Below are 25,264 nucleotides of genomic sequence, written 5' to 3' on the forward strand. Positions count from 1 at the left end.
GCACAGGGCCTTGACCACGCTCGGGAGGACCAGTGTCTCCAGGCTAAACGCGTCGCTAGTCATCCCCCGGATCGCGACCTCCAGCAACGCCCTGGTGAAATCAGTGCCAGGTCCACGCTTGATCCTGCAGCAGTCATTTGACCCCGTGTACATGCAGGCCATCCTTGTCCGCTGCTGCAGGGGGGCAATCTGCCGCTTCAGGAAATCGCCGAGCACCATCAGGGACGTCAGGCCGCCCTTCGCCAAATTCTTGACCCGGTTCAGGACCGGAATGAGCCCCTCCAGCAATGACGGCTTGGCCTTCCAGGTGCTCCGGTCGCTCTGGGGCCCCTCTGTTGGCAGCTCCAGGCGGTCGGCCTCGGCGATGACCCAGCCTTCACGCCAATCCTCCCACTTAGCGTTGGAGAAGGCGCTGATGTAGGAGCTTGCCATCCCGTGCCGGAGCTGGAAGTAGTAAGCACCGACCTCGCGCTTGCTCCTCCTTGTCCCGACCAAGGCATAAAAATGCCTGAAGATAGCGGTACAAGGACGGACCCCCACGAACATCTCCATAAAATGGGCGAAGACCGTCACGAGGAGGACGGAGTGGGGGGTGAGGTGATGAAGCTGGAGGCCGAACTCCTCCAGGAGCAGGAGGAAGAAGGAGGAGATCGGAGGCACCAACCCGCACATGGAGTATGAGTTGAAGAGGACGAACTCCCCCGCGGCAAGGTCGCGGAGGGGGATTTTGCCGGCCCTAATCCTCTCGGCGTGCTCCGGCATGGTCCAACCCAGAAGCCGAGCACCAAGTCCAGCTAGCTCTGGCTCTGGAAGCGGCGTGGAAAAGGGAGAGAAGACATGGTGATGGACGCTGCGATTGCGGGGGATGGATCGCAAGGGAGCAGGAAGGAGATGAAATGCCAAGCGCAAGGAAGCAGAATGCAATTGTGCATGCGGAAACGAAGGGGCGCGGCGGCGTTTGGAAAAGGCAAGAGCGTAAAGGTTGCCAATCTCTGTGGCACCTGCTTTTATGTAAAGCTGTTCACCCTTTCGAACTCCACGGAGACCGAGAAGAAGCCAAAGGGTCGCCTGCACCAGGTCCCCTCCTCTCGCACTCTATGACTGGCGGGCCCTGGCCCGCCAGTTAGGGGAGTGGCCGTTGGAGGCAGGGGGGAAAGGCGGAATCCGAACCGCCCGAGCCGCGGGATGGGCTCGAATAAGACAAGAATCTGAACCGCCTGACACGCATGGCGCAGGTGGAGGACGGGCCCCTCGAGGATCCCGCAAAGCGGGAAAGGACATTCCTGCCCTTCCGGCGGAAACAAGCTGGCCACCCGATGCGACGCTGGGATATGGCTCCACCTGAGGATTCGTTCCCCATCTGAGGTGGGCCCGGGGGCCTCTGTTGGTACGTACGGATAGGGGTACCTCCTGCTAGGGTGTCCAGACCCTTAGCGTCTCGCTGTCACCTCACAGGAGGCCGCGATGGTGTCAGGTTCCGACGTGTGCGCCACCACATGCTCGACCGCCTATCCTCAATCATCGCCAACGAACTGCTCAACGGCCAGAAGGCCGTTGTAGCCCACTACAAGGAGATCTACCTCTCCGCGGGCCTAGCCCGCCAGGAAGTCATCTGACAGACAGTCCACCCTGGTGGACAGAGGGTTTTCCAAGCCCACACCCTTGTCCTCTGGTAGTCGGGGCGTGCGGTCCGGACCTGGCAACTGGGACCGTGGTCTTTGGACCTCCCCCCTGAGCTCATATAGGTCCGGCGACCCCCACGTGCCCATGAGGGCAAGGTACTTGGGGATGGCCTCCACAGGCCCGGACCCCCAGGGGGTCCGGCGCCGCCACGTGTGGGAGCTAGACCCCTATGGGCCTGTCTCTCCAGCTGGCCTCGGGAGCCCGGACCGCCCTATTTCCTCCGGGAAGGGGTCCGGTGCCGCCACGTGCCACCAAGGTGGCGACTCCAGGGTCGGCCCTGCCACGTGCCCATGGCAGAAGGCCCTCTGAGGGACACCAACCCAACAACCGCATTAAATGCGGGTTGGTGGGCGGTGCGCGCCCAAGTCAAAGCATGGTCTGCCCAACTGACACCACAGTAAGCCTGCCTGTTACCGAGACGGTGCGCCACTGTGCCCTGTGCGTGGCAGACGGCGTGTAGTCCCATCACGGCGCCGCGCGTGTGAGTAATGATGGCCTGCGGCAGGTGTGCTGAGGCGTGCGCTGTAATAGTGCGCGCGGAGGCGACGACGCGGCAGGGTCAGCGCAGCTACTACGTCTGTCAGAGGGTCCTGACCCAACAGTGGCAGCACGGCTTCGACTGTTGGGTAACACTGACAGCAGTCACTGTACCGGCAAGGCGGCACACGGCCATATCTTGGCTGTAGATACGCACATCAACTTCCCAATAGCGAGGACTACGGAGAGGAGCTGGAGTTGAAGATCTCCATATCTCTCATAGAATAGGCTCCTGTTGGCCAGGCCCACCTGTCGGGGCCCCACGCAGTGTAAGCACTCCCCTTGGTCTATAAAAGGCAGAGTGTACTCGTTAGGACGGACACATCAAACATACACTCTAAATTCCTTCAAGTCTTCCACAATCAATACAACACCCAAGTGGACGTAGGGTATTACGCTCCGGCAGCCCGAACCACTCTAAAATCCTTGTGTCTTTCCTGCGTTCATCCGCCCATTGATCAAGCGCTCCTAGGTCTCCCCCAAACTCCTCCTTAACTAGGATTAGGTAGGTGCATTCCTCCACCCGGCTGGAGATTTCCTCCAAAAAACTCCGACTAGTTGGGTTCATCAAACAACCATCGGCGACTACTCGACTTCATGAAGAATGCTCGGCGACACGCTGGCGACTACTTTGACTACTCGTCTCACATACAAAACTAGTTGGAATCAACTCTGCTCAGTGACACGCTGGCAACTACTTCGACTACTCATCTCACCTACGAAACTAGTCGGAATCGACTCCGACTAATCGGCTTCATCGACACCTAAGGAAATACAAACCACACACAGGACGTAGGGTATTACCCTCTCAGCGGTCCGAACCTGTGTAAACTTTGTGTTCCTTGCACCTTTGAGTTTCTAATCTCGGCGACACCCTACCTACAAACTCACCACCTCGAGCGTATCCCTCGGTGGGCGTGGCGGTAAAACACCGACACAATGATGATGATGCCGACCTTGATGCTGATGCATGCGATGCGGATCGTCTTTGGAGTAATCGTCATGGTATGGGAGGTTATCAAAATCGTGGTAATAATAATTCTTTTGCCAATACAAAGTTAACCATGATTCCTTTGCTGGTAATGCTAATCTGAGGCTTATTTAGATAGGGAACTTGCAGTTCAACAAAAATTTAATTCTCATTTAGTTCCTACTGAGCATAGAGTTAGACTTGCTACTAGTGAGTTTACTAGTTTTGCTCTATTTTGGTGGAATGATCTTTGCACTGCTCTTAACAATAACAATGCTATACCTCAGACTTGGAATGCTTTGAAACAACGTATGAAATCTCGCTTTTTGCCTCCTTATTATCAACGTGATTTGCGTTTGAAGTTGCAAACTTTAAATCAGGGTGACAAAGGAGTGGAGGAATATTATCGGGATGATCACGATACTTGTGCTAGAGTTTTAGCACGTTGTAATATACATGAGAATGATCACGATACTTGTGCTAGAGTGTTTGGTGGTTTGCATCATGATATATAGGATATCCTTGATTATAAAGAATGGGCCAGGTTCAGCTAATTGTATCATGTTGCTCTCAAAGCTGAAAGAGAAGTATAGGGACAACGACAATAATAGACTTTCAGATCCAACACTGGAAGATCTTTTCCGCATCATTTCGACCTTGACAAGCCCAAGGCACCTGTTGCTAAGCCACCAACGACCCTGCCTGCTACTACACCTACTTCCGAGGTGAGTATTGTGTCTTCTATGCATTCCTAATAGTAGAAGAAGGTTGTTCCTCCCAGTGCTTCATCGAGCCACTCCACCAACATCATGTGCCACCACTGCAAGGGCATGGGACACGTCATGAAGAATTGCCCGAATTGATGTGCATTTATTGCTACCAATGATGGAGGTATGTTAGTGCTAGTGATGCTGAAGATGATTTGGATCCTACTACTAACCATACTGCAGATTCGTATAGTCAAGGAGAGGCCATTGATTCTGTTACTGCTGCTGCGGGTTACAAGTCTATTCCTGTGCAGCGTGTGTTGAGTACACAGTTTGATCACGAACCGAAGAAGTTATAACGCCATAATTTGTTCCACACGTTTCTCATTGTCAAGTATTGTCATGTTCGTACAATAATTGATAGTGGGAGCTGCAACAACTTTATTAGTTCAGATTTGGTCAAGAAGCTTGGCATGACCACACGTGCTCTTTCCAAAACTTATCACCTAGAATGGCTCAACAATAGTGGCGAGGCGAAGGGAACTCGATCAGCAATAGTTCACTTTTTCATTGGTTCATATCATGATTATGCTGATTTTGATGTTGTACCTATGCAAGCGTTTTCGCTTTTATTAAGACGTCCATGGGAATATGAAACTGATGCTTTACACCATGGTAGAACTAATTGAAAGGACCGTGATGTCGCCTAGAGGGGAGGGGTGAATAGGCACACCTACAAATTTTCACTCAAAAGCAGCGGATAAAATTTACTGCCTGCGAAACCCGGAACTGTGGCAGAACCAACCTGAATTATACCGGCTCAAATACGCAAGTCCTCTCTCAAGGGCTCCAACGTACTTCAAGCGGTGTAACCTCTTGGCCTATCGGGTAGAGTCCCGATGAAACCACCTATCTTCCGGGATCGAATAAGGTTACCTCACATGAAGGTGAGTCCAGAGATACAGTCACCATCATATTTTACATCACAGGGAATTACATTACAAGAGTTTCCAAAAGTAGTACTAAGTTCCACATTTCGTAAAATTATTACAAACAGTTAAAGTTAAGGTTCTTGGCAGCGGAAAACAAATGCGACGATTTACAACACGTTGTCAAGACGGATGTCATGCTAAGCCCGGGCACGACATCACTCGGTATCATCAGTGTTGGCCGGGGACGGATCCCATTCCACGGACCAACCATCTAGAAGAGCACAGGGCCAAGACAGGGGAAGAGTAGGGTCTTCAAAGACATTACCAGAAAAACATATAACTAGCAAGGCTGAGTATACTAATACTCAGCAAGGCTTACCCGTCTCATGGTATACTTAGCCATGTAACTAGACTTATACTAGGTTTAGTTTCAGCTGAAAAGCAACAAAGAATATGAACTATTTCCATATTTTAGCTATCAGGTTCTAGTTTTATTAATTATTCTAGGTTAGCACCTATACTAAACAAACAATGTAGAGATTAACATCCATCCAAGTTATTCCATACTGGTTATGGTTCTTACTCTATGTGGCAGAAGGAATAAGCAGTCTCAATCTCCCTGAGAAACGGACGATTCTGAATCGAGTTTCATAACCTTGCAAGGCAAACCTAACTCACACGCTTGGAACATCCAAAGATCATTCCGAAGCAACCGTTTCCCTCATATCCCGGGTTATGGATCAGGGCCACCACAAGCGACTGCAGGACCGTACGCACACCAATTGTGCAGGACATACGTCTGTAGCGTGACTATACATGATCGTACTCCTGTCTGCTATGCAGAATGCACTCCCACACGTCGGTGCGTGTGTACAACAGAAACCAAAATAATCGATGGTGGAGACATGTCCATTTGCCGGGCCATTCAGGTACTAGGCTTACCGCTTTACCATATTTCGCGGCGTGTGGCTAGTACTTTCAAACGCTTAGCCACCACTACCACACACTGCGACCTTATCAACTTTTATCAACACAGACGGGGTAACCTTCCGAGTCATGATACTTCACATGACCCCGTCCATCATCCTTATAGTGATTGCAGAAAAGTAAACATTCAACTCCTATATCGCGCGAGTGACAGGAAATCACCCGACTTCTGCCGGTCCTATTAGCAGAGCATCTATGCGATAAGAACTCAGGCACAATACATAGGTTCCTAGTATCAATGCATCTAGGGTTCCATTTCAACTCCTAGACTTAATGCAAGATATAATATATAAGTATAAAATTGTAGTAAATTGAAATACTGGGTTATGCAACGGGGCTTGCCTTTACTGGTGGGGCTGGAGTCAGGGATGTTAGTATTATTATCTTCTGAACTTTGGTTCGGGGCTTCAGATAATCCCTTGGTGATGTTCATTTGGTCTTCAGGAATATCCTCTGCAGACTCCAAGGAGATCTCATAGGTACTGTCTACGGAAGTAATTGTATCTACATGCAATGCAACATTACATTCAAAGTGTGCACATAAAACTATCTTACTTCACAATAAAGTTGCAATCCAACACTCATTTAACATATTACTTATATAACAACCAAAAAGATCTGAAACTAAACTTATATAGAGCTTTAGGTGGACAACTAATTAAAATCGGCTATTTGTTGAAGATTACAACAGAGCCGATTGGAAACAACAGGAGTTCAGCCGTTTGAAAGAGAAATTGGCAGGAGCGGTCTCCGTGTATGATCAGAGGGGATTAGCCGATTTGGGTTTACCTAGGGTCAAATTGGTTGATATGGATAGGAACGTTAAAGGTATAGTACTTTAGGGACAGAAAAAGGAAGGATCTTGCTGATTAGATCTAGTTATCAGCATGTTTTTACCTAACTGATGGTTGGTGTATCAGCTTGATTACGTCGGTAAAACAATCGATTGACATCTAGTGGTTGCAACCATCTAAACTGGATCCGTTACAAGAACTAGGTGGAACAGGACATTAACATCAGACTTAAGCCGATGAGACTACAAACATGGAACTAGACTAAGGAGAATGTTGCCGATGGGCTGGTGTCGATAGATGGGTAGCTAAAGAGGGCGTGAGGTTGATGGGCATACAGCTGATGGGTGTCCTTCGGATGCGTAGCCAAAGGGCATATGGCCGATAGGTGTGTGTCCTATGGGTATATAGCTAAAGGGGTGTGTGGCCAATATCTCAGTCGATAAATTGGCCGATAGAAGTGTGCTGATAGAGAGGGGTAACTAAGGATTTTGATACAAAATGGGGCCCTAAAAGATTGCAAACCAGATAAGGACAAGGTCACGATAGCAGGGCATGAGCACTCGTGTGAAAGGGCTAACTAAACATCATACAGATCTACCACAAGAATATTTTGTATCACATCAGTATGGCATACAAGTTGTAATACTACTTTTAGGTAAATTGATTTAACACTACTAAATTATAAGCTAACACTACCAGACTTATCAACAATGAAAAATGAACAATATTCTATTTACCAACCATATCATTCACACTTTTACTGGGTAATCATTTATCGAGTATATACTAACTTAAATAACTACATAAAATAACTAGGGTTAGTTTTATTTTATCTCATAACCATGGTTTATAAATAGCGAACACTAATTTATAGATAGAGTTTGGCATAAAAATTATTATGCTATACAGCTTCAACAGAGACCAATCTATTCTATACAACCAGACTAAGTACATTAAACATCACTATTAACTTTGCACAACAAGCTAACTTATTTCTTAAAAGAACTTAGATTATTACTAATTAAGAATTATAGCTTTTGATTAATTAGATAAGTCCTAAGTTAGAAATGGATTCTAATACCATTAAAATTAGGATACAAAGAGTTATCAGAACAAACTTATCCTAAATTTTTCAGAATATTTTATGTACCAACTAAATTAGAGTAAATATGGTTAGTAAATCATGTGCAAAACATGAATCATTTTTATAGATCAAACTACTACAACACTAGGGTTGAAAGTTTTACTAGGTACTTATTTTCCTAAAACTAAACTACTGTGAATTTATCAAGATTTTATCTTTACAGAAACTGTGCCACAAAAATAAACAAAAATAGCACTAACAGATTAAGACTTGTTTATAACTGTAGATATACACAAGATCTTGTTCTGAAATTTTGTGAACAGGTTACACTACTCTAGAGTAACACCTCAAAGTCTTTTCATAATTTTTCATAAACAAGAACTAGCATAAATGAATTATATTTGAAAACAAGCATAAATCCATAACTTGGTGTATAGCCTACTACTAATCCTAATACTTTTACTATGGATTACACGTGCAAAAAGGAAGCTAGGGTATAAATTTAAGATACAAACACTATCAGAAGCATCCTTAAATAAAATCTAAGCATTTCATCAATATACAACAAAGGTACTCGAATTTCTAAGCAATTGAGCGGTAAAGAACTCAAAACTTTTACATAGAGCTACACATGGGACATACAACCTAAGTTTCAAAATTCAGCTACAACACAACTATGGATCAAAAGATCTAACTAAAGCACCTATTTCCTATTATTTAACTTAGATAAAAATCCAGACATATTCAGTTCAAAACTCCTATATAAAAGTAGTCGAATTTAACTCAAGGATTCAAACCCAACTAGTTTGACATTTTTCTGAATTTTCTACAATTTTCTACACATTTTTGAAGTTCACAGCTTTTGAATTGGGGGGAGTTCTGGAATCTTGCAGGGACATCCTTGAAACTTTTGAAATCCTTTCAATCAGGTCCTTAGCTCCTCGTGGAAGAAGAGCAGGAGCAGCTCCGGCCAAATTCCGGCGAGGGAAGCGATGGGGGGTGGAGGAGGAGTGGTCATTAGGAGCATTAGGAGGTGGGGTTCCCACGGCGGCCGAGGCAGCGGCACGGAGGAGCTTGTCGATGAGGAGCTTCCCGGCGAGAAAGGTGGCCAAGCTTGGGTCTGATAGCTGCAGCAGGAGGAGAGGGAGCTACAGAAGTGGTTGGATCGGTTGGAGGAAGGGCGGAAGGACGGGCTCGACGAGAACAGAAGCTCACCGGCGAGGAGGTAGTGACGGCGAGGTGGTTCCGATGGCTGGGGTGCCGGAGGGCGGTGAAGAAGCTGCTGGGAAGCTTCTGCGGAATGATGTAGTGCTACTGGTGCTCTTGGCGGGGCGGAGGGGCTCTGTGGCGGTGAGTCGACAGTGAGGCTGAGCGGCGGTGGAGCTTGAGCTTGCTGGCGCTGTGGGAGACGATGTTCAGGCACGGGAGAATGAAATTGGATGGGCTGGGGAGCACCAGTGGGTTGTCGTGATGCTATAGGAGTATTGGATCGGGGTTGAGAGGCAGCAGCAGCGGCTGTCGTCGGCGAGCAGTGGTTGCAGCGGAGGTCCGGCGAGGAGCTACGCTCGGGGAAAGGAATTGCCGTGGAAGAGAAGTGCGTGAGTGAGTAAAGGAGATTGTGGAGCAGCTATGGAGCAAGTGTTAAGGTCGAGAGGGGTGCTGCGCACGCGAGCAGGAGCTGGCAACGGCAGCCATGGCATGCGGTGGCACCTCTGGCGCGTGGGCAGGAGCTCGGCCTGACTCAAGGAGAAGCGGAGCAGGTGCGGGGCGAGGCGAGGCAGCCTGGAACGCAAAGAATCACAGCGAAACGGCGGAGGATGGCCGGAGATTAAAGCTTGACGTGGAGGTCCGGGCATCGCAGCGAAGGGCACTCCGGCGGCTGACAGCTCTGTTTGAAGTAGAAAGGAGAAGAGAAGCCGAGTGCGGAAGAGAAAGGAGAATACGTTGGCAACTTGCTCACTGGCTTAAGTAGAAGGATGAGGAAGTAAAGGCACAGTACGGCAGGCGGCGGCAACAGCGGTGAGCGGCGGAGTAGAGGAAAACAGAGAGGAAGAAGAAAGGGAATTTTCCCAAGGACCTATGCACAAATTCAGAAAATACCGGGACCTAGGTGTAAAGAAGAATTTAACCACTGTTCTAGAGTTCAAATGAAAAAGTGTTTAAAATAAAAGTTGTGCAACTTTTCAAATCCTACAACTTTGTTTTAGAGTTTAAATTCAAAAACTCAAAGAATGAAGTGTTAATTTAAAACCTTGGACTAAAATCAAAATTATAATGTTTTTGTCCTAAAGGGTGTAAATTTCATAACATTTAGGACCTAAATGCAAGCATTTATGACATGTCATGATGGCTTGACCTAATTGCAAGTATTTACGATATGTCATGATGACTTGACCTAATTGCAAGCATTTATAACATGTCATGATGACTTGACCTTATTGCAAGCATTTATGACATGTCATGATGACTGGCACCTTTTTATACTTTAGCCCTTAGTAACTTTGAAAGTTACTTTTATAATTCAACTGCGTGCATAAAAGAGCAAATACTTTTGAATAATTATACCTAGGTCCTTATTTTCACAAGCTTCACTCAATTTCACACAAATCAACACATACATTTCACATGAAACTTTTAGGTAAATACACATTTTTTTACAGGGGGTAAAGTAAGAAAAACGTGTTAGCAAAACTACCCTTTACTTATTTTGAAGTTACCTCCTATCCAATTATAGTTTGCAAAAACAACCCTAGTTTTTTCGTTATTATAAAAATACCCCTTTTTCTTGTATTTAAGTTTTTAAAAGCTTCACATAAACACACACAAGCTTTACACTAACAAGCATATACATCACACTAACAAATGATGTGCCTAGTTTACAAATACTTGAACTGTCACAGGAACTTCCGGTTTTACAAATCTGAAACTTCTGGATTTGAGCAGAGCAATAGGTGAACTCGAAACTTCCGAGTTTTACAAACTGAAACTTTCAGGTTTTACAAACCGGAACTTCCGGGTTCACATAGAACAGAGTGAACGTAATAAATCTAGTGCGAGTAAATGAATAAAATACAAACCTCAAATGCAAAGTACGCTCAGTGAAGTTTGTGGAGCAGGTCCACACAGTTCCTGCACACAGAAACACTACCAACCCAATAGATCAACTAATTTCACAAATATCACAATTAGTGCAATAAGAAGCAACACAGTGGGGAACATAAAGATTTGTTTTACCGAAGTTTGGATTCACTGCTTGCTACCAAAGCTACTACTAAAGCACAGTGAATCCTACTCTCTGTTGAAGAACTCTTTAGGATGTGAGTCTATTCCACTTCACTTCCATCGAGTCGGGTCTTCTTCCAACCACTTCCCTATTTCACTAAGCTTGCTTCTTCCCTTGCGGAGGCAAAGCGCAACCTGCACAAACTTCCAATGGCTCACCGCACGATTGGGAGTTCGCCAGGCAACCTCTAACCGTCTAGGAGGCAAGACCTCCAAGAGTAACAAATGTGAAGCATACGATTTCGGTCAAACTCAAGTGCTCAAAGTTTGCTGTTCTCTCTAGTGATCTCAAGCAGTCACTCTCTCAGACACAACTCAAGGTATTACACGAATCATACAATCTCACAAAGAGAGGTTGTGGAGAGCTCAACAAAGCTACCAAGCTTTCTTAGGACAACCAGCAAGCAGTAGAATGATACTTGGAACAGCAGCCCCCAAGAGGGTGCTTAAGGACCAACTGAATCTACCGTACCTACTGGAAGATCGGGCCAGTGCTACATCAATCTTGTTGCGATACAGAAGTATATAAGTTGTTGAAGATAGACTCCATCTTTATCCAAAGGATGATTTATGCAGAAAAGTGATAATTGATAAATAGACAATAGCTAGAGGATATGAAACAAAGGTGCATGGATAGCATCAAGTTTGCACTCTTCTTGAATGCATCATATATACGTCACGCTCACCTGCTTTTGTTTTTTTTAGCATTATAAATTAATATATATGGATGGATGATTCTACAATTTCAAGACCATATATATCTATCTGAATAAAACATCGCAAAATATTCAAGGTAACAACAGTTTGAGATCAACATCGCACACCGGTAAGCCATCGTCGGCCGGGTCCCTCCCACATCGCGAGCTCGGTCCACAGAGCAGATCTCAGGCGGCAACGCAGCACGCAGTAAAGAGATGTAACATTGTGCAACGTTTCGACAGACTGAAGTATTGTTTTCTTGCATATTTTGAAAATGATTGGACCCAACATCTCTGTTGTTGAAAAAAAACTCTACTTGTCCTGCATTTTATTCAACGACCTGCAAAATTACGGTATGTTCTATACCAATATACTCCTATTTTATCCATGGACTAATTTTGCCTCATCGTACATGCAGATTGCATCAGATGTGCAGACAGTAGACCCCCTCAGACTCCGGCCATGGCGGAGAATAGAACGGAAACTAGGAAGTTTGTGTCAGAGGGCTTATCTGCCCTTTACTACTACCGCTGCATCGCTTGGCTTCATCATCAATTCCTAACATTCCCAGCACAAAATACACTTAATTTTTGTCTAATATAATAGCATTTTGTTCTCACTCTAGGAAAAAGTGGGCAATTTCAATATGTTTGTGTGATCAGCTTGTACGTCACTTAAACTTGGTTGAATCAAATTCTGTGTGATCAGCCATTTGATTTTTTTGATCTTTGATTACATGAATAACAGATATTACTTCTTGTTTGGTGGTGCAATTTTAGAGTTAAAAAGATTATTACGGTCAAGCTGTAGTTAAGATACTGCTCTAAGTTTTAAAAATTACTTAAAGTCATCGTAGATTGGCAAAAATAAAATTTAAAATAAAGAAATGAATATTTCTTACCCAAAAATTACTTCTTGGGGATTGTTGAGAAATGAATATTACTCGTAGAAAATAAAGAAAATGCTTCTGGGAATAATTGACCAAATATACAAGGAAAAATATTTTAGAGACTTGAGGAGTAACCTTGTATAACAACGAATAATTTTTCATAATTTTGTTTACATATACAAACATCGACGACTAGCATTTCAAGTTTCAATGACTAATTACTCCTTGCTCAGTAGTCTATAAAATATATTGAGTCAAATTATTTTGTGTTATGCATAAGTACTCCTTGTTTGTATGGTAATTACTCCCGGGCGTATCCCACTATGAAAGCGTACAAAGTTTGAACCAATCACATGCAAATAAATTTCAGAGATTAATGCACACGAATCCACCAAAATGGGTAGCAACTGAATTAATGCACCTATATATTCCTCCCTAGAATCTCTCTCGTGTCAGCCGTCTTTCATGTAAGTAACAGCCACCTAGGAGATCTCTCTTTGCAATTTTGAAGTTAATGGCAACAAAAAACTTGCATGCACGCCGTATGCGCCGGGCATGCCAAAGAGATCTTGCAGTCTAGCATGCGCCTGCATGCACGAAACTGCTGCATACCGCTTCAGGCACCTACGAAAGATCAGATGCCCTATTTGCGTGAAGACCGTCGCCGGAGCAGGTGCTTCGTCGCTGCCTTTTGCCGGCAGCACTGACTCGCTCTCAGTGGTCGAGCGGTTGTGCTCACCTCGTGCTCGACGTAGCAACCACCATCGCCTGATGGAAAGTGTTCAGATCTGCTGCCGTCGATTCAAAACTGGTTGAAATAGACAACCACAATGCAAAAATAGGTGAGCGAGATAATTTTTAAGGCCCCTGCATCAAAGTATAGATTTTTATGGCTACGGAGGCATCAAAACCTTTCCAGACCGTAAAATGTAAATGATAGGGATAGATATGAACTCGTGAAATTCATCATAAACGTAACACATGTTCGGATCGTATATAAACATAATTGGGTTTCTGGGGATTTTAGTTCCAGCAATGATCGCAAGCACCGTTAAATGAGCGAGAATCATATTCACAGGAGCCATTCAAATCACTCCACACCATGCCATGGAATTAAAAGAGCAAATTGCACCTGATTGGTCAACTGGGCATTTAATCAGATCATGTACGCAACCGGCAAAAATATTTTTTACTCCCTGCAAACGCAACAGAGTAATTTTGAATCGCCGGAGCTTATGTGGAGGCGCGGCTGTGTGCGTTGAATTTTATTTAAGTCGCAACGAGCTAAATAGACCATACTTTTATATACTGTACGTCTGTACCCGTGCGCAAGGAATGTAGACAATGCGCACATCGCTGCTGACCACCGCATGCACCTCCGCTCCTTCCCTTTGTATGTACTATGGAAAAAAAAAAACAGCCAACCAGAATGCGCCAGTCACCCACAATCCCACCAATCTGACTGCCATGCATGAGAGAATCTTTGATTCGTTACTAACTAAAGAGGTGATATTTCCTGAAGTGTATATTGGATTTACAATCCGTTTGAAGCATGTTGCTGGAAAAAATGCGCTTTATAAAATGAGATCCATCATGATTATATTGTGCTGAAGTTTATAAAATCACATTTTCATATTATCCGATTGCAACGAGCCTCTACTAAGTTACAACTTGGTCAGTATCCTAGTTGCGACTAGATCAATAAGCTAGTTGCAATCTGTACCCTCAATTATAGTTGGTTTGTTGTCTTAGCTGCAATCGGTTGTTTTTCTAAGTGCAATTTGATGTATATGCCAGTTGTGAGATGGATTAGTAATTTTTCACAACTTGGTTTTGTATGCATTTGCAACTTTGATTACTAGTACATACGAGTTACAACTACGTTAGTGGCCTAGTTGCAACTGGTTCAACTAACCAGTTGCAATTTGTGTATACCTTAGTTTGGTTTGTGCCCTAATTGCAACTAGGTCTTCTACCCAGGTGCAAGTAGGATTATATACTAGTTGCAACTGGGTTATTCTTCAGAACTCCATTGCAACAAGTTTATTCTCCATAACTCGGTTGCAACTGCACCGATGCTTTGCTACAACTAGTTCAGTGGTACATAACTGTATGAGATTGTGTGCAACTAGACACATGACACAATTTCTACTAGGTTGGTGCAATGTTGCAACTTTCTTCGTGCACTATTTAGGTCAACTTGGTTGCAATGTTGTTGTCCCTAGTACAATTGAGCCTATAAGCCATTTGCAACCAAATCAATAAAGTTATTGCAATTAGAGTTGTTCCAGAGTCAATACTTGGTTAACTAGCTTATTTTAAACAACCTAGTTGTGATTTGCAAACTGAACCATGTTGCAATTCCAATACCATGAGTTGCAATTTCTCTAAACAATAAATTGTAGTTGCTTTTATCTAGGGAAATTCCTTCCATGCCACTCCCTTAAAGTCTAATCCCTCGAAGCCACCGAAAAAAGTCTATTCCCGTCGGTGCCATCGGCGCCAAAATCAGCTGCCGTCGGTGCCATCGCTGTTCCTTTCCCTGTTAGCGCAGGATGATGCTGACGGCGCGGGACGGCGCAAGCGGATGTGTGACGATGCCAGCGGCTGCAGGACGACGCTTGAACCGGGAGCCCGCGATGGCAAGGAGCAGCCCTGCCGCGCCCACGCTGTCCTCGATGCCGAACGGCCCCCGGAGTCCTAGTAGAGGATGAGGAACACCAGCAGGACGATCGGGAGCTTGGATACCGCCGCCGGCATTGACGGTGCGGCAACATCGCCGTCGGGGAGTCCCCGGCCTGTACTCCTCGCCCATTGGAGTGGTGCTAGCTGCCGGTGCCGCCGTGCTCTCCGCTGGCTTCGCATACAGAAGAAGCTTCAGTAATTGGCATGCTTTGCTGACTGGAGAAGAGAGGGGGAGCTGCTGGTGGATTTGTTTGCTAGGAATTGGAAAAGGGCAGCCAAATGCTTGCTAGCACTGCACGAATTGGAGAGCTACACCGCTCTCTTGCTTGGATTTAGGGACGGAAGAGCAGTGCAAGGAGCATGATTTTGAGCCGGTGGATTTGCTTGCTTCTGTTAGAAATATAGAGTATATTTTAATTCCGAGAATTAACATTTTAATCATGACAAATTCTAGTGATCTTGTGATCATATTATATGTGCACGTATTCAAGTTTAATCTTCTATTAAACGAGAACACAATACAAAATATGAACCAGAGAAGTTTGGAGGCAATGCCGGATGCATTGGATGCGCCGTCACCAACTAGAGTAGACATACTACTCGGTTGGTCTTGCTTGAAGTAGTCGAAATTTAGTTGTTGCAGGAAGATGTACGCAGTGCAGTCCCATGAGCGTCCTTCTTGATGTAGCAGAGGAAGTAGTCGAAGTAGTTGTGTTATAACCGAAGTAGTCGAAAGGAAGTAGTCATACTAGTTGGGTTGGAGCAAAAGGTAGTCGTACACGTGTTGAGGATCAAAATAGTCATACAGCGAGCAGTCACGTATTCTTGCGCTCCCCAAAAACCTTATTGCCCATCTATCTCGAGCAGGATCACTTAGACGAGGAGGTTCCGGAAGCCTGCTCACGCAAACATTTGTGTGCGTAGAGAGTTGCGTTGAGAATGAATATGCATCAACAGAAGAACAGAGAGAGAAGTGAGAGATCTTCTTAGCAGGAATATCTTGATTGTGTGAGAGAGTTTTTAAATGAGAGAGGCTGCCTCCTTATATAGGTGCGTGTATCCCAGGTTACGCTAATGGCCATCAATTTGCATCATTATTCCCGTTAATCAACACCATTTAATAGCCATTACTCTCCAACAGAAAAACCTTTTTTTCCGTTACTCAACAGATCATAACTCCCTAGCATTAACTTGTGGGTCTTTTAATTCTCAATTCATTATTCAATAAATGAGCCTAGCCCAAATATTCCAACAATCCCTACCAAGAAATACAAGATACACGAGAAATGGTCTCTGTTCCACTGCTGTTTTGATATACCAGTATTTCAATGGAGACTGTGAAGTTGAACACCCATCAAGAGCAAACGCTATACTCATCCACAACTGATCAATGGACTATGCCTTAAATTAATAGTCTTGTGCGAACAAGATTTACCAAAGACCTTTTCTGGTACTAGGCTGCTAAAACATCCTTGCAGTTTGGAGCTTATAAGTCATACTTCAGGCCCTTTCATCAATATCTAGAAGTCACCCAAACTCATAGACTGTGCCAAGCAGTCAAACTCATACAAGTGCAATCCTTGGAGATGTTTTGTAGGCTAACATCTCTACTCCACTGAGCCACTTGGAGCATATTAAGATTTAAACCAACCTACCATACAGATTAGAAGAGAAATACACCACCGCTGGAACGAGCCTTATTGAAAGGTTCTCTTCTCTTAGTCAGTCAATAGCTTGTTTCACCATCCTAATTCATGGGATCTCCGATCACATAGGATAGGTTACCACTACTGAGTAACTCTCATGGGTCTCAAGCCTAATTCCTTGGATGCAATGTCTATCACATTACATGAAAAACCCTTTATAAATTGATCTACCAGATTTTTAGCCATTTGAACATAGTCCAAGGCTATTACTCTGGAGTTCCTCAATTTCCTGATAGATTTTAACCGCCGCTTCACATGCCTTGAGGACTTCATGTTGTCCTTAGAAATGTTCACCTTAACAATCACAGTTTGATTATCACAGTTCATTAGGATAGCCGGTATCGGTTTTCCATGTATCGGCAAATCCATTAGGAGATCACGAAGCCACTCGACGTCAATAGTGGCAGTGTCTAACACAATGATTTCTATTTCCATAGTTGACCTCATTAAGATGGTCTGCTTGTAAGACTTCTAGGATAGCGCCACCTCCAAGTGTGAACACATATTCACTCATGGCCTTAATCTCATCTGCATTAGAGAATGCATCCCATATGTGCGCTAAGATCAAGTTCCGCATATATAGTAGACGTCACAAGTGTATACCCGAAATAATGCATTAACGAAATAGAGTATAATAGTACTTTATTACATAACCGATAGTCTTAATCTTAAGTGAATAAATAAACATTTATAACTAGCAGCGGACTTCGACTTCACAGATAGATGACTCGGAGACATGTGCCTAGTACTCTTCAAAATCTTCAGAGAGCTCCGGATAATTATCTTATTCTGAGCAGCATTGGTTTTAATAAAGCAAGCGTGAGTACACTTATGGTTGGTACTCAGCATGGAGTAAATTATATGACATGCAAGACTATAATCAAGGAAAAGCTGATATGATTTGACTGCGATAAACATTTTTAGTTGGTCAATTTTATTAAGCAAGCATTAACTAGATGTAAGTATATACCAATCCCTTAAACAAATATCAGTAATAAATAATCAATAACATAAATAAATAAAGAACATCGATTTAGATCATCTTTAAGTTTAATTATCATGTGAGGATCCAAGCCGCTCTTAACCGTGAGCACGGCTGATATACCAGTTTTCACTCTGCAGAGGTTGTACAGTTTACCCACAATTCATGTTTCCCTTGATACCCGGGTTTGCAATGCCCTTGAACACTTCCAAGGTGAGTGGCAAGGATTCACTACGAGGTCTTTACCAAGATTCCCTAACTTATGACAATCCGCTAAGGTTTCAAGTCAAAGCGGTCATAACCCTCCCTAATGAGGTAATGCCTTAGCCAAGGATCACATATATCAATATGACTCAAGAGGACCGAGCTATACCCCGACGATGCAACCCCTCTTGCCCTTTCGGTAAGATTATCATAAGCTAAAGTTTCTAATTAATCAGCCAAGATCAGAGCCATGTAGTATTGTGGTTGCACTGTTTTCCTAGGTGGTTCTCTATGTTCCAATTAATGCAATGATCTTAATTATTATCAATAAAGTATTCCATAACATGTGTAAACCAGTATAACATGATTTCCAGGTTATCCAACCAAAATCTAAGTAAAAGCATCTAGCGTAGCTACAACATAAATATAATAACCCAGGTTTAATCAATAAAGTTCAATAGAAACTAGGCACATCCTTAATTTGGGATCCATCATATTCTAGACACATGCATGCATATAAAGTAAATGTTTATAATGTTATTGGAACTGGAGTATGATCAAGTACCACTTGCCTTCATCAAAGAACTGCTGCTGCTCGGGAACGTCCTCAAAGCTTGACTCTTGCGGGCCCTCGAATTGCGTACCGTCTATCGTAACACGCAAGTACATACAAGCAAATAAATACAATAAATAAAAAACAATACACCAATGAATATAAATAGAGCAAAATAATGTTATAAAGCTACTGCATATGTCGCAAGGGTCGCGTGAGCACAAGAATTGATAAAAACGAAGTTAAAATGGAGAAGTTATGGCTAAAACATGATTCTAGAGGCTTATTTGTAGAAGATTTGAAACTAGAAGGGCTCTGACCAAAGAAACTGGGGGCTAGATCATAATTAAACCTTAGATCTAGGGTCTAGATTGTAAAACAGAAGGGTTTAGGACTGCGGGTTCTATGTTTGGAAAAGATAGGGGCCTAAATAGAAGAAAAAGGATTTATTCGTGAATACTTTTGAACTGCCGTGAACTGTGTAAAACTACCTCAAGTTGACCGGTATCTAGCTCTATTGTTGGATTGAGATCCTATAGCCGTGATGCGGCTGGAGGCATGGAGCGGCGGCGCGGGTTGCCGGTGGCGGGGATTCACGGTGGTGGCAGCGGCTGCTCGTCGGAGTTTTCACGTAAACGCGACTCCGGCCTAGGTTTAGGCCCGGGTTTGGCCCGGAAGTAAGAGGGTGATGTGCGGAACGCGTCTACGGGGTTAAGCCGGAGCACCGGTGACCGAGGGAGGAGCACGGCGGCGACGGCGAGGTCACGTGAGCATGAGAAGGCAGGGGGAAAGAGGGAAAAGCGGCTGGCGAGGTTCCTTACCCCACTGGGGAGCTTCTGCGGTGGCTTGCGGAGGGAAAGATGCGGCGGAGCGGTGGCGCGGCGAGCGGCCGAAGCACGGCAATGGCGGCGGCAGAATAGCTTGGTGCGTTAGGGTTTTTCGGGCGGGAGGCGGCGGCTGCGGCTAGGGAGGGGGGAAAGAGCTAGGGCAACGGGTCTTAAGTAGGGCGGCCGGGCGCCAAGGCATGCGGGCTCGAGGCTCCGCGCGACGCGGAGCGGCATCGTACGCCGGCCGGACTCGGACTCGAGTCCGAGTTGAGCGCGGGGTGGGAGAAGGCCCCGACAGGCAGGACCCTCTCGTCAGAGAGAGAAAGGGAAAGGAGGGGAAGAAGCAGGCCGTGCGGGGAAAGGTGGGCCGGGGAGAGCTGCTGGGCCACGCGGAGGGGAAGGAAAAGAGGAAAAGAAAGGAAGGCCGCGGGCTGGGCTGCGTAGGGAGAGAGAGGAAGTGAACCGAGCCAACTAGGCCGTGTGGGAGGGGGAGGAAAGGCTAGCCTGGGCCGGGCTGCAAGGGAAAAAGAAAGAAAAAAAAGAGAGAGTGAGCCGGGCCCAATTATAAAAAAAGAGAGAAAAAGAATTGCATTCAAATGCATTTGAATTTGAATTTGAAATTTAAATTCAAATGGAAGACAAACAATAAAATAATGCAATGCGGCATGAAATGCACAAAACCTATATTTCCTTATATTTATTTTTATGGTTAAGTAAATTACTGTTAATTTATGATAAATGCTCTAAAATCAATAATTATGGAATAAAACCTTATGGATCCTAAAAGGAATTCTAGCAAAATTTATTTAGCTTTCTAAATTAAAAATTAGGGTGTTATAAAACCTACCCCCTTAAAAGGAATCTCGTCCTCGAGATTCGGTTGGGCTAGCAAAGAGTTGGGGAAATTCTGCCTGTAACTCGTTCTCTCGTTCCCAAGTAGCCTCATCCTCTGCATTGTGACTCCACTGAGCCCTGCACATTCGTATCCTCTTACTCCGGGTGATTCTCTTTGTTGTATCCAGGATTTTGAGTGGGTGCTCCGTGTAAGTCAAATCATCCTGCACGTTCAACTCCTGTTGTCGGTCAAAACCCACCGGTGAGCAGGACAGGCAACACAAGGAGCCGGGAGGCTCCCGGGACTGCTGGTGGGTCCCAGTCCCTCGGTCAACGGTCCAGAAGTCCGGCACACGCCCTGGCTTGGTGAAGTGCTAGGCGTGCCACCTGACCTATACCTGATCAGGAAGGTGTAGAAGTCATTATCAGTTATTTTCCTGCACGCACAGCCACGTCAAACGTTAGTCCGAGCCACGGTCGGCTCTCAAAATAACTCCCAAGATCGGCTAGAAGAGCCGATGGAGCCTCTGCACTGAGTCAGACCTGTCTTTGTACCAGGTTGGATGTCACACCCGGTTTTAAGAACAAAACCGAATGCATAACTATATGTATGCCAGGATCAAGTTCCATACATATAGTGACTTCATCAGTGAATAATCAGCAACAGTATCACGAAAAGAGAATTAAAAGACTATAAAGATTATCAGAGTTATACAGCTTATCCTGGAAACGAAGACTCCAAACTTCACAGGCAATCGACCGGGGGTTGCACTGGCCTAGAACTCAGCATCATCTTCAAAAGACTTCAGATCACTTTCTCCTCTGAGCAGCAATTATAATAAGCGTGAGTACACTTATGGTTGGTACTCAGCAAGTGTTGGGAATTATATGACATGAAGGCTAAAATCAAGGAAAGGCTGACTGGCTTACTGCGATAAGCAATTTTAGTTGGTCAAGTTTTAATAGCACCTGATTACTAAGATATAAATTTATACCAAAAACCCACATTAAAAGAGAGAGAAGAGATACAGCATAAGCACAACCACAACCATAAACATGGTCCACAATAACCATAACCATAGCCATGGTCCACGATTTAATTTATCTTCAAGTTCAATTAATCATGTGAGGGTCCAAGCCGCTCGTAACCGTGAGCACGGCTGATATATCAGTTTTCACTCTGCAGAGGTTGTACACTTTACCCACAACTCGTGTCTCCCGATTTGCCCGAGGTAGCTAGCCTCTTAAATACTTCCGAGGTGAGTGGCAAGGGATTCACTACGAGGCTTTTACAAAGATTCCATAACTTATGATAATCCGCTAAGGTTTCAAGTCAAAGCGGTCATAACTCTCCCTAGTGAGGAAATACCTTAGCCAAGGTCCACATAGCTATGTGCCTCAAAAGGACCGAGCTATACCCCGTCGATGCAACCCCTCTTGCCCTTTTGGTAAGATTATCATAAACTAGAGTCTCTAATTAATTAGCCAAGACCAGAGCCATATAGTATTGTGGTTGCACTGTTTTCCTGGGTGGTTCTCCATGTTCCAATTAAACATATAATCTTGTGATTAACATCACCAAGAGCATGAACATGGATAAAACAGGTGTAACATCATCATTGTTGCCATCATGATTATATATTATTCCCAAACCATAACCAGTTGAAGCAACTAAGCAATAGCTACCCAACAATAAAGATAAAACCCAGGTTGACAAGGAATGATCATAAAGACTAGGCATATCCTTAATTAGGATCCATCAAAATTAGGACACATGCATGCATATAAAGAAAATATTGTATTTATTGTGATTATTAGGGCAAAAGCATGATCAAGGAAACACTTGCCTTTCTTTTAAAGAATAGCTGCTCAGAGTCTTCAACTCTTGTTCTTGAAACTCTAGATCTTCAAAGCTCTTGGATCACGCTTCTTCTAACATCACACAAGCAACGGGCCCAAAACATACAAGCAAGCAAACAAACAAGAACGACTAAGAACAGATACAACAAACAAAAGAAAAGCTTTAAAAGAGCGAACTAAAGGATAAGGCTCAATGCTACGGTCACGAGAGCGCAAGAAATGCGGAAAACGGAGCTAGGGTTGAAAAGATACAGCTATCGGGAGATTTATATTAAAAAGAAATAAAGAACTATAGGCTTTCATTTATTTTAATTTAGAAAACCAATGTAAAAGATATTCAAAAGAGAATATCCCTAATTATAATTAACTCATATTATATTTGCATTTATAAAGACGAAGTAGAACTTAGTCAAATTTTATATACAATTCTCTTTGTACAAATTACACTAATTAATTAATGAATTAGAAAAGAAACTGGTGAGAGCATCTAAACGTCAAACTTTATGATTCGTGTTGAGCTAAACAAATTGAATTACAAACACGTTTAAGTTGATATTAATCAAATTAACATTAATTATGAAAACCGGAGAAAAGACTTAATTGGATTTTATTTCGGAAAACTAGATGAGAGGATATTATTCAAATTAAATTGATATTGAATTTTAAAAACAGGAATTACGGCACAACAACGCTACTAAACGATAGCTTAGGGTTTTAGAAGACTAACGCAAAAAGAATGGATCGAAATGGATATAAAACGCGGAAACTACGCATAAAACAGCGTTACAGGGGCCTATACGCAATTAACTATAGACTTTAGGGGTTAGCAGAAAAGAAATACAAGACACAGAAAATAGTGCTTGCAAAATAGGAAAAGATTAGGGTTAGATCTGAAAAATTCCATGGTGGGGCTGGATTGAAAAGATGGAAAAGATTTAGGGGGTTTCCTACAATTTTTGCAAGACACAGGAATTTTCACGGTAAATACAGAATCTTCCAGGGACCTAATCTGAAAAAGCTTGAAATCACGCAGCAATGGTGGCGGCGGGTACTGTAGCTCGAATTCCCGTCGATTTAGGGCACGAGAGGTCGCGGGAAGTGGGGGGAAAGAAAGAGGAGAGGGAGGGGATTCAATTCCATACCTCACTTACCACGGGGACGCATCGTAGAGATCGAATTTGACTCGAGAAGATGGGCGGCGGTTGTCTGTTTCGTTTCTGGCTGCTGTTCTGTTCATGGCGTTTTGGGCAGCTGCGCTCCTGTTCGTTCTGGCGGCGGCCTGCAGGCTCGACAGGGGGCGCAGGGCAGGGGCCGTGCTGCTGTAGGGCGATGCAGCACAAGGGCAAGGGCGCAGGCCAGGAGGCCTGGGCAGCGGCGGCGCTGGGCAAGCCTGGCGCACGGCGGCGGCTGGCTGCAGGAGGGAGCGGGCTGCTGGGGGGCGCGACGCACGGACGAGGGCGCGGTGCAGGACGGCCTGCAGGGGCTCGGGCTGGCGGCTGCTCTGCAGGTGGCGCACACGGCAGGGGGAAGAGCAGACGCAGGAAGCGCAGGGGAAAGGCAGGGCAGGCAAGGCGCGCACGGGAGAGAAGGAAGGATGACGCTCCTGGCGGTGGCGCAGCAGCAGGAGACGTGATGCAGCGCTCGGCAGGGAGATGTGAGCAGGGAGACGATGGGCGTGCAGGGAAGGATGTAGAGGTTAGGGCCGGCTACCTGGGCAGATGAAACGCGATGCGCAGGGTCTCAGGTAAGTTTTATATAGGTGCAGGGGCTAGGGCACAGGGGGAGGGCGGCGTGCAGAAGAAGCAGATCGGAACGGGGGCTCGACTCGCGGATTTTTATAGAGCGAAACGTCCTGGCTTGGCATGATAGATACGCTAAGGAAAAAGGGACCGTCGTGCAGCACCTGGACTCGATCGAGCCTGGCTGGTGGGGGTGCGGGGTGGAGGATTTAGCGAGCAGGGGACCGATGCGAGGCCGAGGGATTCGGTTATGGGCCAAAACAGGATCGGGTGAGGGCTGAACACGAAAACAAGCTGACAGGGCTGGTTGAACGTGAACCATTTATTCGGGAGCGCGAAAGGAGAAGGAAAGGATCAGGCCAAGTCATTGGGGCTGATGATGATCAAACATCATCGGAAAAACACCGAAGACGAGCCGCGAGGCGTCGTTTTCAAGCATGACCTGATCGAGGAGAATGGCTAGAGGATCAGGAACTCGATGGAATCTCTTAAAGATTCGAAGAGACAAGATTAAAAGGATGTACAACAAGATACGGCTCGGTCCGACTATGATGAGAATCAAAATAGAAATATTTTTCCAGAACACATTTTTAAGGTTAAAATAAATCTAGAAAAGTCCAGATAAATATTTCAAACCACGAAAAATATATCCGGAAGAATCCCAAAAATTTCCGAGGAAAACTCGGGAGTTAATTTGGGTCATGAGGATTCCAAATATAATATTTGGGACTCATGAAAAAGAATTTTAGAGCTTTCCAAATAATAAAATAAATGGATCTAGCTCTAAGATAAATAGAATAATTGCCAGAAAAATCTTTAAAATTCTCAGAAAATCCTATTGATAGATGAACATATTGTAAAAGATAGTCACATCCTAAAATTAAATATTTTAGGGTGTGACATTGGACCTTCGGGAAACCCTCGGAATCAACTAAAATAAGCCGATTGCACCCGTTTAACAGATCGGATCTATTAATATTCGAATGTCTTGTACGAATCCGATAGAAAAGGTAAAAGCATGCTCTATAATTACCAAACTCATCCAATCTAAGTCTTCACTATATGACCGGAACTTCCTACGCGTGATTAAGCCTAACGAACATGAAAGGTAACAATACGCCAACCTACAAAGAGGCCTAAAAACCAACTAATAAGCCGATTCCCAGAACAATCTCTCCTTAGATTACCATAAAGCACCAGGCATGCAGCCGGAACATTCAACCCATTTGAAGGGCCTAATCATACGGATATTAAACCAAATTCTTGTAGTACAAAGAACTACCATAACAAATTAGATCCACTAAGTAAGA

At 44.6% G+C, this 25,264-nt stretch overlaps 1 long non-coding RNA gene across 1 annotated transcript; it reads left to right on the forward strand.

The window, feature by feature from the left end:
- Nucleotides 1-11,882: 11,882 nt before the first annotated feature.
- On the forward strand, nt 11,883-12,423 carry LOC112903342. Its single transcript, XR_003230787.1, has 2 exons — nt 11,883-12,028; nt 12,094-12,423. It is a non-coding gene; the product is annotated as an uncharacterized LOC112903342 (long non-coding RNA).
- Nucleotides 12,424-25,264: the final 12,841 nt, after the last annotated feature.

The sequence above is a fragment of the Panicum hallii genome, chromosome 8 (assembly GCF_002211085.1).
Source record: "Panicum hallii strain FIL2 chromosome 8, PHallii_v3.1, whole genome shotgun sequence".
NCBI classification, from domain to species: Eukaryota; Viridiplantae; Streptophyta; class Magnoliopsida; order Poales; family Poaceae; genus Panicum; species Panicum hallii.